Genomic DNA, 10,720 nt, shown 5'->3' on the forward strand with positions numbered 1-10,720 from the left:
CAGTTGGTCCTCAATGTTGGTGTTGGCCCCCACTGTTGATCTCAAATGTTGTCTCCCACTGTTAATCTCCAATGTTGACCACCACTGTTGATCTCCAATGTTGGCTCCCACTGTTGATCTCCAATGTTGACCACCACTGTTGATTCCCAATGTTGGCCCCCACTGTTTATCTCCAATGTTGGCTCTCACTGTTGATACCCAATGTTGGCTCTCACTGTTGATCTCCAATGTTGGCTCTCACTGTTGATACCAAATTTTGGCCCCCACTGTTGATCTCAAAAATGTTGGCCTCCACTGTTGATACAAATGTTGGCTCTCACTGTTGATACCCAATGTTGACCCCCACTGTTGATCCCCAATGTTGGCTCCCACTGTTGATCTCCATTGTTGCCCCCCCCCCCCCACTTTTGATCCCAATGTTGACTCCCACTGTTGATCCCCAATGTTGGCCCCCACTGTTGATCCTCAATGTTGGCTCCCACTGTTGATCCCCAATGTTGGCTCTCACTGTTGATCCCCAATATTGGCTCCCACTGTTGATCTCCAATGTTGGCCCCCACTGTTGATCCACAATGTTGGCCCCCACTGTTGATCTCCAATGTTGGCCCCCACTGTTGATCCCCAATGTTGGCCCTCACTGTGGATCTCCAATGTTGGCTCCTGCTGTTGATCCCCAATGTTGGCCCCCACTGTTGATCCCCAATGTTGGCCCCCACTGTTGATCCCCAATGTTGGCTCTCACTGTTGATCCCCAATGTTGGCTCCTGCTGTTGATCCCCAATGTTGGCTCCCACTGTTGATCCCCAATGTTAGCTCCCAGTGTTGATCCCAATGTTGCCTTCCACTGTTGATCTCCAATGTTGGCTTCCACCCTTGATCTCTAATGTTGCCTTCCACTGTTGATCCCCAATGTTGGCTCCCACTGTTGATCCCAATGTTGCCTCCCACTGTTGATCCCCAATGCTGGCTCCTGCTGTTGATCCCCAATGTTGCCTCCCACTGTTGATCCCCAATGTTGCCTCCCACTGTTGATCTCCAATGTTGCCTCCCACTGTTGATCCCCAATGTTGCCTCCCACTGTTGATCCCCAATGTTGCCCCCCACTGTTGATCCCCAATGTTGGCCCCCACTGTTGATCCCCAATGTTGACTCCCACTGTTGATCTCCAATGTTGGCCCCCACTGTTGATCCCCAATGTTGGCTCCCACTGTTGATCTCCAATGTTGGCTTCCACTCTTGATCTCCAATGTTGCCTCCCACTGTTGATCCCCAATGTTGCCTTTCACTGTTGATCCCCAATGTTGGCTCCCACTGTTGATCTCCAATGTTGGCCTCACTGTTGATCCCCAATGTTGCCTTCCACTGTTGATCCCCAATGTTGGCCCACACTGTTGATCCCCAATGTTGCCTCCCACTGTTGATCCCCAATGTTGCCTCCCACTGTTGATCCCCAATGTTGCCTCCCACTGTTGATCCCCAATGTTGCCTCCCACTGTTGATCCCCAATGTTGCCTCCCACTGTTGATCCCCAATGTTGCCTCCCACTGTTGATCCCCAATGTTGCCTCTCACTGTTGATCTCCAATGTTGCCTTCCACTGTTGATCTCCAATGTTGGCCCCCACTGTTGATCCCCAATGTTGCCTCCCACTGTTGATCCCCAATGTTGCCTCCCACTGTTGATCCCCAATGTTGCCTCCCACTGTTGATCCCCAATGTTGCCTCCCACTGTTGATCCCCAATGTTGCCTCCCACTGTTGATCCCCAATGTTGCTTCTCACTGTTGATCTCCAATGTTGCCTCCCACTGTTGATCCCCAATGTTGCCTCCCAAAGTTGATCCCCAATGTTGCCTCCCACTGTTGATCCCCAATGTTGCCTCTCACTGTTGATCTCCAATGTTGCCTCCCACTGTTGATCTCCAATGTTGGCCCCCACTGTTGATCCCCAATGTTATCTCCCACTGTTGATCCCCAATGTTGCCTCCCACTGTTGATCCCCAATGTTGCCTCCCACTGTTGATCCCCAATGTTGCCTCTCACTGTTGATCCCCAATGTTGCCTCCCACTGTTGATCTCCAATGTTGGCCCCCACTGTTGATCCCCCATGTTGGCTCCCACTGTTGATCTCCAATGTTGGCTCCCACTGTTTATCCCCAATGCTGGCTCCCACTGTTGATCCCCAATATTTGCTTCACTGTTGATCTCCAATGTTGGCTCCCACTGTTGATCCCCAATATTTGCTTCACTGTTGATCTCCAATGTTGCCTTCCACTGCTGATCCCCAATGTTGCCTTCCACATTTGATCTCCAATGTTGGCTCCCACTGTTGATCCCCAATGTTGGCTCCCACTGTTGATCCCAATGTTGCCTTCCACTGTTGATCTCCAATGTTGGCTTACACTGTTGATCCCAATGTTGCCTTCCACTGTTGATCTCCAATGTTGGCCCCCACTGTTTATCCCCAATGTTGGCTCCCACTGTTGATCTCCAATGTTGGCCTCACTGTTGATCCCCAATGTTGCCTTCCACTGTTGATCCCCAGTGTTGGCTTCACTGTTGATCTCCAATATTGGCTCCCACTGTTGATCCCCAATATTGCCTTCCACTGCTGATCCCCAATGTTGCCTCTCACTGTTGATACCCAATGTTGGCTCTCACTGTTGATCTCCAATGTTGGCTCCCACTGTTGATACCAAATTTTGGCCCCCACTGTTGATCTCAAAAATGTTGGTCCGCACTGTTGATACCCAATGTTGGCTCTCACTGTTGATACCCAATGTTGACCCCCACTGTTGATTCCCAATGTTGGCTCCCACTGTTGATCTCCATTGTTGCCCCCCACTGTTGATCCCAATGTTGACTCCCACTGTTGATCCCCAATGTTGGCCCCCACTGTTGATCTCCAATGTTGGCTCCCACTGTTGATACCCAATGTTGGCTCCCACTGTTGATCTCCAATGTTGCCTCCCACTGTTGATCCCCAATGTTGCCTCCCACTGTTGATCTCCAATGTTGCCTCCCACTGTTGATCCCCAATGTTGGGTCCTGCTGTTGATCCCCAATGTAAGCCCCAACTGTTGATCCCCAATGTTGGCTTCCACTCTTGATCTCCAATGTTGCCTCCCACTGTTGATCTCCAATGTTGCCTCCCACTGTTGATCCCCAATGTTGCCTCCCACTGTTGATCCCCAATGTTGCCTCCCACTGTTGATCCCCAATGTTGCCTCCCACCGTTGATCCCCAATGTTGGCCCACACTGTTGATCTCCAATGTTGCCTCCCACTGTTGATCTCCAATGTTGGCCCCCACTGTTGATCCCCAATGTTGGCTCCCACTGTTGATCTCCAATGTTGGCTCCCACTGTTTATCCCCAATGCTGGCTCCCACTGTTGATCTTCAATGTTGGCCTCACTGTTGATCCCCAATGTTGCCTTCCACTATTGATCCTCAATATTTGCTTCACTGTTGATCTCCAATGTTGGCTCCCACTGTTGATCCCCAATGTTGCCTTCCACTGTTAATCCCCAATGTTGCCTTCCACTGTTGATCTCCAATGTTGGCTTACACTGTTGATCTCCAATATTGCCTCTCACTGTTGATCCCCAATGTTGCCTTCCACTGTTGATTTCCAATGTTGGCCCCCACTGTTTATCCCCAATGTTGGCTCCCACTGTTGATCTCCAATGTTGGCCTCACTGTTGATCCCCAATGTTGGCTCCCACTGTTGATCTCCAATGTTGGCCTCACTGTTTATCCCCAATGTTGGCTCCCACTGTTGATCCCCAATGTTGGCTCCCACTGTTGATCTCCAATGTTGGCCTCACTGTTGATCCCCAATGTTGCCTTCCACTGTTGATCCCCAGTGTTGGCCTCACTGTTTATCCCCAATGTTGGCTCCCACTGTTGATCCCCAATGTTGGCTCCCACTGTTGATCTCCAATGTTGGCCTCATTGTTAATCCCCAATGTTGCCTTCCACTGTTGATCCCCAGTGTTGGCATCACTGTTGATTTCCAATATTCGCTCCCACTGTTGATCTCCAATGTTGCCTTCCACTGCTGATCCCCAATGTTGCCTCTCACTGTTGATCTCCAATGTTGCCTTCCACTGTTGATCTCCAATGTTGCCTTCCACTGTTGATCCCCAATGTTGGCTTACACTGTTGATCTCCAATGTTGCCTTCCACTGTTGATCCCCAATGTTGGCTTACACTGTTGATCCCAATGTTGCCTCCCACTGTTGATCTCCAATGTTGCCTTCCACTGTTGATCCCCAATGTTGGCTTACACTGTTGATCCCAATGTTGCCTCCCACTTTGATCCCCAATGTTGGCTTACACTGTTGATTCTAATGTTGCCTTCCACTGTTGATTTCCAATGTTGGCCCCCACTGTTTATCCCCAATGTTGGCTCCCACTGTTGATCTCCAATGTTGGCCTCACTGTTGATCCCCAATGTTGGCTCCCACTGTTGATCTCCAATGTTGGCCTCACTGTTTATCCCCAATGTTGGCTCCCACTGTTGATCCCCAATGTTGGCTCCCACTGTTGATCTCCAATGTTGGCCTGACTGTTGATCCCCAATGTTGCCTTCCACTGTTGATCCCCAGTGTTGTCATCACTGTTGATCTCCAATATTCGCTCCCACTGTTGATCTCCAATGTTGCCTTCCACTGCTGATCCCCAATGTTGCCTCTCACTGATGATCTCCAATGTTGGCTCCCACTGTTGATCCCCAATGTTGACACCCACTGTTGATCCCCAATGTTGCCTTCCAATGTTGATCCCAATGTTGCCTTCCACTGTTGATCTCCAATGTTGGCCCCCACTGTTGATACCTAATGTTGGCCCCCACTGTTGATTTCCAATGTTTCATCCTACTGTTGATCTCCAATGTTGGCTCCCACTGTTGACAGTCAAATCGTTCTTGAAATAGTTCTGAGTAGAGTGCAGCATTATTTCCTGAATGGAGCGTGAAAACATTTCATGGTGCCATTTGAAACGAGAAATAATTAATTAGGATTATAAATATTGCCACAAGACAAGGTTTCGATGATGCAACAGACGGAAGTCTTCAAAAAGGGGAGTAATTGTGTGAAGACAATAAAAAAGGAGTTCCATTCGGGTACTTGTTTTATCTTTGCCCGTGGACAAGATAAGAATTTTTTGCATGGTTAATTTTTTGGATCTACTTATCTGAGGTGAGAGAAACTTATAATCTTACACGAGTGACCATGGAAGATCCTTATAATCCCTTGCATTATCGAGTTTATTTTTTACTTTTACTTTTTTATTTTCCTTAACTATTCATACGTTTTACCTAAACAAGTCATATTCGTATACATATGATAAACAACCTCATAGAATGTTGATTATTAGAAATTACCAAAATGGTTTAAACTCAAACAAAACGTCATATTCGTAAAATCAGGCTATAGTGTAGGAGACTCGCCCTAATTTCACGTTAGTGAATGTACCTGACGCAAATTTATATCACAACTTCGCTTCAACTTATTGTAGGCCGTGTGAACAAGCTCAGTTTGGCTCTCAAGTAACCAACTCAACTCTGATATTACGCAGACATTCTGTAGTTCGTACCAATTATCAACCACGTATTGAAAACGGTTTATAAGTTTTAACAGTTTTATTGCATTAATAAAGGTGAAACATCACTCGAACTGGGTACAGATGTTTATACAGAAATATTATGTATTTATATCATAATATTCATTAAAAGTCACTAGTTTTCGCTGGTGCGCACGTTCCGAAAAACCCGTATTATATAATATAATTTATTTGTTATATTATTTATTAATCTAGCGGTGTTATTTCTGTAGTTCAACGCGATTTCAATATTGTTCTGGTAATGCAATCTAAGCGAGATAACTCACAAAAGTCACCCTACTTGCTTATAAAAGTTGTCGGTGTGTTATATCTTCAATATGTATACTGCTCTAGTAGGACTTTGTCAATGAACGTTAGTAAAACTACCTATAAATGATCAATTCATACAAAGTCACATAAGTTATACGTTTGCTGAGTGATTATTTTATCAAGTAGTTCTTTAATGTAACTATTGTAATTATTTCAGTTGAAACTCAGATTTATTACTTTAGCAAACGTAACGTGGTTTTGCACTGAACAAATGCTTGACTCAGACTGCCTGCCAACGAAAATCGTGGCGCTTTTATACTCGCACAGTTGGCAAAACGCTACTACCAATAAGAATGACGGCAATGCCACCCAAAACGTTCGCAGTGCTAAGAAAAATTATGGCAGTGACAACGATTTGAATGGCAGTCATGTGACTGCCACAAAATAGAACGTTTATGTGAATCAAAGGCAGCCATCTTGGAAAAATATGTAACTGATACAAAGAAAGGCTCCGGACATAGCCTTAAGTTTTGGAATGTAAACATAAACAAATCAAAAAGATGAGTCACCTTATACATGACTGCACTTGACCTTAAACGAGCGGAAGTTGCGCAGAAAAACAAAATGGCTGATATTGTGCGAGTACAGAAACTTTACGATAAATAATGCAAGAAATATGGATATAACGTCGCACCAGCGGTGAGGAAAACAAATGCATCTTAACACCAACATATCGAGGAAAGCTATTGTTGAACGATTTAAATTTAAAAGCATGCATCTGTTGAAAACGTTCACTAAATGCTTACAATAACCGGGTGGGGTAAAGTTTAGTCATTCTAAAATGCCGTCCAGGCTTTTTTTTAATGATGGTTAGCCTGGACTAGTCATTCATAACAAAATTCAAAAACGTGTAAAAACTGTCTATGAAATGAAATGTTCTTCATTTGTATTCTGTGGCTTAAGACTGCCAATAAATACCTGAATTCTTATCAATAAACATATCCATTTTGCAGATTCACAAACTATTTCTTCAAAAAAAAGGTTACACACAACTATACTTTAAGGTTTCAATCTGAAGTAGTATTTTAGTATGGATTACCTTCCCCTAACACTATCATTATCAGTTACCACACTTTTGTACTTAATGAATTTGAAAAAAACATTTATCGTCACATACAGGATTCAAGATTTATTTACAAACTATTCTATGGGCAATGTGGACAATGCATACTATTATACACATGTATTTAAAATAAGACTAAATAATAAAAAACAACAACATGTATATCAACAGCATTGTTACACTAAATGAATCAAAATGTTTTATTGTGTAACCTATTAATCAAAATTCGACTTCAACACGACAATCCAAGTTTACAATAATCAGAGATTTTGCTGACTTATCAATTTATTATGTGTATATATATATATTCGCTAGAACAGATGTTTCATGATGATACACATCAGAAAACCTATACAAAACTCAACTAAAGGGAATATTCAGGAAATTACTATTTTTAAAGAAATTGATAGAAAAACATAATTACAGAACATTGTTGTTTCCTTTTTTCCCGACTAGAGTGCATTTTATCGTCAAGCTTAAAGCTTATAGGAAAACAACTAGAGTTAGAATTGTTGTGTGTTTTTTAAAAGAACTATATTGGTAAACAGAAGTAACGCTTATGTGTTTAAGGGGTTAAAACATGACAAAGCCGGGACTCTGTGTGAGAATTGGCTTTCATGCTATTATAGAATATGCCTCGGGTTGTTATGGGACACTTGTGCAATCTTCGCCGACTTTACATTTAAAATGTCATCTTATAGAAGGTCATATGCCCAGTTTGTGACGTGAACACGCCAGCGGTTCAAAGAGACGCTATAAAATTTAACAAAGCTTATAAAGGCAAACCGGTAATTTTACCCAGTATTCTAATTTCTGTCATACAAAGTAAAAGCACACATATAGTATTTATAATGTATGGTCGTTTTTAGACGGGAGGCTAGGTGCGTGTGGGAAAGGGGAAAGAAATGTAGAAATGTTTTTATGTCAAAAGATGGCAATCAAAAACCTCCAAATAATTGCAGAATTTCAAACCGTCATGGCAGGTTTTTGTCAACATACATACAAATGGTCGTTCACTGGGGAACACCAGAAAACTTACTCGCCTACTGGTAGGAAAAGGGTAGGGAGGAGAGAGCTCGTACAATCACCAGTTGGTACCTGAGGTTGCTCTTACCACAAGTTTGTGACAAGTAGTACTTGAAAAAGTTTTTTTGTTGTGTGTCAGAATCTGGATGCTTTAAAGAAACCAAACAAAGGATATTAAGCATACATAAGTTCAAAGACATCTAAGTGAGCGCAAATTTATGTCAAAAGATGGCAATCAAAAACCTCCAAATAATTGCAGAATTTCAAACCGTCATGGCAGGTTTTTGTCAACATACATACAAATGGTCGTTCACTGGGGAACACCAGAAAACTTACTCGCCTACTGGTAGGAAAAGGGTAGGGAGGAGAGAGCTCGTACAATCACCAGTTGGTACCTGAGGTTGCTCTTACCACAAGTTTGTGACAAGTAGTACTTGAAAAAGTTTTTTTGTTGTGTGTCAGAATCTGGATGCTTTAAAGAAACCAAACAAAGGATATTAAGCATACATAAGTTCAAAGACATCTAAGTGAGCGCAAATGAGGGGTAAATTACAAGAATAGAAAATAATGACACGAACTGAAAAAAATGCCATGCATGCAAATGAAAATTCTTCCCATACTTTGCATGATAACATTCCACAAACTTAATGATATTGCTATTTGATTCATTTTGCAAAAACTAAATGTCTTTATTCCAATATACTAACAAAAGTAATAAATGTTTGTAAACACTTCATTCTTAATTTATTTTGAATAATTTACAGGTTTACAATAAGTTGCCTTAACAAAACTACTGCCAATGACACTACAGCTCGTACTGAGCTGTACTAAAGTAACTAATAGTCATGTGTAACCTTAAGCAGAGAAAAGAAAATGCATTTGGTGAATTTTGATGGTGTTTGAAAATGTATGTTGTTTTAACAATTAGGAACGTGATTATCTTATAATATATAGTGCAATTGATGTAAAAAGGATTACTTTTAACAGGTACAGTGTTCTTTTTTGTTTAAATAGACTAAATTGGAAAATTCGTAATAAATGTGCGACCAAATTCTGATCGGCATTTTGAACATGTTTACGAATTTTGTTATGAATGACGTCCAGGCTAACCATCATTAAAATTAAGCCTGGACGGCATTTTAGAATGACTAGGGTAAAGTTTATCTGAAATGCACTTTTGGCAAATGTAAATACAGAGTCATTTCATGATACTTTTACCACTCCGAATATCATCATGTTCTGAATAAAATCGGGTAAGTGTTAAATAAGATAATTTTAAATGGTATAGGTTACATTTATAATGTATTTATGTTAATAACAAGAACAACGTTAACTTTAAATTAATGTCTTTTGTGTCCCAAAATCCGGGCACAACAATAGTTACGTTAGAATTGTTATAATAAAAATAATATCAAAGAATCCGAATTCAAGATTAAACACATTAAGTAACGTGAAAATATTAAGAGTTATTGTAACATGATATAACTAATGAACATTAGTGATCACGTGACATGCCAACCATTTCTACAAACAACAACAAAAATAAACTCTAAGTTATATGAGTGAAAGAGAAAGAAATATTGAAGAAAAGGAAAGTCACTTGAACAACGTAGACTAGATTCCCGACTTGTAATGTTTTACAACATATACCATCATCATGTTGCTATTACACTGCCATCTTATATTCAAACACCAATAAGATTTACCAGACTAATGCACCCACTATGTTTCAGACAAATTCAAGTAAAAACTGACTATCACAAATTTTCATTCTATCCTCACTCGGTTGTACTTTGGAACAGTTTGCCAAATCATATTGTCACTATCCCCACCCCTGACACATTCAAGGTGGCTGTGGCAACCATTAAGCATTAGATAAGCGAGCAGTGTTTTTATCCTTTTACCAGTTCTCCAATCATTTTTTATCATGTTACCTAAATTGTGTTCTCTTTTATACCCTAGTTCTCACTTTTCTGATGTGATTTGCCTCATCAGTGTTTTATTTTTTCACTAACAAGCCGGCGCGCACCGTTCATGTCAGTAACACTCAGAAGAGGAGTTGACATTAAACAGAGATAGATAGAAGATTATAGTTTATTATAACTTTTTTCTACTGAATTTCACACATGCCCTATGCATAAACATAACAGTTAAAGAAAGACAAGATGGGGTTGCATCATTGTAAAGTCTTATGCTGTAATGTCAGGTATATTTAAGATTTAAGACGTTTCGAGCTTCTGTTTGGTGTGAAACTGTAACTCTTTCGGGGTTTCTTTCCTTTTCTATCTTTGTTGACATAAACAAATAAATTGCCCTACCTAGAGCCTTATTAACATTTTCTGGGGTGGGGGAGGACGAAGGCGAGTGGTCGTTTGCTACAAACCATGTTTGCAGCCTGTTTTTATTTCGATTTTTTGTTTATAAGTTGCGGCTCCTCTTATGTCAAATTATGTGAACCATTTTATCCAGAACACTAGCAGTAAGTTCGTACCTACGGGATATTTTCAACAACAACAACAACCACAACAATAACAGCGATATATGCAACAGCAGAAAAACAACCACAACATCATAAATTCCATCATCTTCAAAAGCAAAAGCATCAAAAACAACAACATCATCGTCAATTTCATCATCAACAATAGCAATAACATCATCATCAACATTAACAAAAACACTAATAACAACATCAACAAAAACG

The sequence above is a fragment of the Mya arenaria genome, chromosome 4 (genome assembly GCF_026914265.1).
Source record: "Mya arenaria isolate MELC-2E11 chromosome 4, ASM2691426v1".
Lineage (NCBI taxonomy): Eukaryota > Metazoa > Mollusca > Bivalvia > Myida > Myidae > Mya > Mya arenaria.